Source organism: Miscanthus floridulus, chromosome 11 (assembly GCF_019320115.1).
Source record: "Miscanthus floridulus cultivar M001 chromosome 11, ASM1932011v1, whole genome shotgun sequence".
In the NCBI taxonomy this organism is placed as follows: domain Eukaryota; kingdom Viridiplantae; phylum Streptophyta; class Magnoliopsida; order Poales; family Poaceae; genus Miscanthus; species Miscanthus floridulus.
Window position 1 is genome coordinate 27,854,287 of NC_089590.1, and position 3,723 is coordinate 27,858,009.

Consider the following 3,723-nt stretch of genomic DNA (forward strand, 5'->3'; position numbering starts at 1 on the left):
CCTTTCAGTCTGTCCGTCTGTTTGTGGATGATAAGCAGAACTACGGATAAGTTTAGTTCCTAAAGACTCATGTAGACTTTTCCAAAACTTGGATATGAACAATGACCCTCTGTCAGAGACAATGGTCTTAGGTGCCCCATGTAGACTGAAGATTCTATCAAGATAAATCTTTGCATACTACTCCGCTCGATATTTATCTCCGACTGGTAGGAAATGAGCTATCTTGGTTAGACGATCAACAATAACCCATATTGAATTGTAACCTGCAGATGTCCTAGGCAACCCTACTATGAAGTCCATACATATATCTTCCCACTTCCAAGATGGAACTGGCAATGAATGTAATGGACCTATAGTCTTCATATGAACCACTTTGACTCTCTGATAAACATCACACTTGGCCACATATTGAGCTATTTCTATTTTCATTTTGGTCCACCAATATCTCTTTCTCAAATCATGATACATTTTGTTGCTACCCGGATGAATGGAGTATCTTGTAGAATGAGCTTCATCAAGAATCTGCTTTCGTAGCTCTGGATTTTTGGGTACTACCAATCTATCCTTGAACCATACGACATCTGATTCATCAATCTTGAAACATGTTGGTTTTCCAGATTTGACTTTATCCTTAATGTGGGCTATGCCCTTACTTTTCTATTGAGCAGCAATGATCTGATCTTTGATAGTGGACTCAACTACAATATTGGACAGGGAACCTTGTTTTATGATTTGTAAATTCAGATGCTCCATGTCTTGACCCAATGTTCGCTACATAGGTTCTACAATCAGGCAATGACAATGACGCTTGCGACTCAGGGCATCGGCAACCACATTAGCCTTGCCCGGATGATAATGCACTTCTAAATCATAATCTTTGATAAGTTCTAACCATCTTCTTTGCCTCATATTCAACTCTGACTGAGTGAAGATATATTTCAAACTTTTGTGATCCGTATAGATATGACAGACATTGCCCAATAAATAATGTCACCAAATCTTGAGTGAATGGACAACAGTAGCTAATTCAAGATCATGGGTGGGATAATGTTCTTCATGCTTCTTGAGTTGTCTAGAAGCGTATGCTATGACTCTGCCTTCTTGCATTAGAACACAGCCAATACCAATCCCAGATGCATCACAATAGATATCAAATGGCCTCTCGATATCAGGTTGTGCTAATACTGGTGTAGTTATCAGCAACTTCTTTAATGTCTGAAAGGCCTCTTCACATTCTGTTGACCATACAAACTTTGTTTGATTTTTCAGTAATCCAGTAATTGGCTTCGCAATTCTAGAGAAGTCAGGGATAAATCGATGGTAATACCCTACCAACCCCAGGAAACTACGAACTTGATGAACAGTTGTAGGTGCTTTCCAATTAAGGACTTCTTCTACCTTACTCGGATCAATAGCTATACCTTCAGTAGATAGCACATGACCCAGAAATTGTACTTCCTCTAACCAAAATGCACATTTGCTGAATTTGGCATATAGTTGGTGATCTCTTAATCTTTGTAGAACAATACGAAGATGTTTCGCATGTTCCTCTTTACTCTTAGAATAGATAAGAATGTCGTCTATGAACACCACTACAAACTTGTCCAACTCAGGCATGAAAACTAAGTTCATCAGGTACATGAAATGAGCCGGGGCATTGGTTAGCCCAAAAGACATGACTAGATACTCATATAGTCCATATCGGGTAGTAAATGCTGTCTTTGGCACATCTTCATGTCTGATCTTAATCTGGTGGTAGCCTAATCTTAGGTCTATCTTCAAAAAGACCTTAGCTCCCGCAAGTTGATCAAAAAGCAAATCAATTCGGGGTAAGGGGTATTTGTTCTTGATGGTGACTTCATTTAATGGCCGATAGTCAACACATAACCTTAAGGTTTGGTCCTTCTTCACGAAAATAGCAGGGCATCCCTAAGGTGATGAACTGGGTTGAATGAAACCCTTGTCTAACAACTCTTGTAGTTGCATTTTTAATTCTGCTAGTTCCTTGGGTGGCATCCTATATGCTCTTCTGGACACTGGTGTTGTCCCTAGTTTCAGATCAATTCTGAACTCTACGTCTTGGTCTGGTGGCAGACCAGGCAGATCATCGGGAAAGACATCCATAAACTCACATACCACTAAAATTTTCTCGACTCCTTCAACAATAGTTGCACAGACTGTTTCCACTGTACTCTTAGGAAAGGGAAGTTGGATGAGAAGTTGGGTTTTGCTGCCAGGTGCATTTACCCTTATGGTTCTACGTAGGACATCTATGATAGCCCCGTGTTGAGTTAACCAGTTCATACCAAGGATCACATCTATATCCTAATCCTTTAATATCAGCATATTGGTAGGGAACTCAAAACCTCCCAAATCAATAGATACATGCTGAACTACCTCCCTTATACAGATTCGTCCCCCAAGCGACTGTATATGATAGGGTTCTTTTGTTTCCCCAATAGCTATCCCATGCTTCACAACAAATGTACGATTGATGAATGTATGGGATGCACCAGAATCAAATAAGGTAATTGCAGGATGCTTAGCAATGGGAAACATACCCATCATAACTAGTTCTCCTTCTAGAATAGATTTCACTTGAGTATAGAATACCCTTCTAGTTTTCTTCTCAGCCTGACCCTTCTAATTGTTCTGAGCATTGCCCTTGTACTGATTCTAAGCTTGATTAATAGGGGCTTTGGGTGCATCAGGATTATTCTTCCTAGGATACGGACATTCTCGAGAAAAATGTCTGGGTTTACCACAATTATAGCATGGAAAATTGTGATTCTGGGGAGTAGCATTACGGTTTGCATTATTTGTATTATTTTGCTGCTGTAGTGTTTGATGAGTATAAGGCGTATTAGTTGTAGGGCAAATAAAGATCTGTTGCCTGCTTTGGCCTTGTTGTGGGCGGAATGGTGCACGGCCATGATTCTAAGGATGGTATACTATCTTCTGACGCTTTCCACTCGATGATCCAAAAGCAAATATTTTCTTCTTCTTCGCCTCCTTGTGTCGGCGGTAATTCTCCTCTGAAGCGATAGCAATGTTGATTGTCTCATGATAAGATGCATTACCACAAGTTGCCATCATGGTCTAAAGTTTAGTGTTCAGGCCTCTAAGAAAATGATTCTTTTTCTTCCTGTCAGTATTCACATACTCAATAGCATACTGCGACAGGTGGTTGAAACGCCCAACATAATGCATCATTGGGTGCTCCCCTTGCTTAAGAGCCAAGAACTCTTCTAACTTCATGGTCATCACACTGTTTGGAATATAGTGTGCCCTGAAGGCATCCTTGAACTCCCTCCAGTTGATTTGGCGACCAGCGGGCTGTACTGCTACCAAATTTGCCCACCAGGCACCAGCAGCTCCCCGGAGTTGCTGTGCCATAAACCTTGGTTTTTGAACCTCAGTATAGTGGATCAGCTTGAACTTTTGCTCTATTGTCCTAAGCTAATCATCAGCTTCTAAAGGTTCATATGCCTTAGAGAACACAGGCGGACGTGTGTCAGTAAAATCCACATAAGTTGACTCATCATTTCCATTACGACGGCCACGATGAGGGTATGGTGCCTGCTGGTTCTACGCCAACTCCCTTAACAGCCTGGCTTTCTCTACCGTTGTGTTGACGAGTGCGGCTATGTCATCTACCATAGTCAAGGGCATTGGTGGAGGATTTGGGCACTCATCATCATCATGTGAGCCACTAGCACCAGT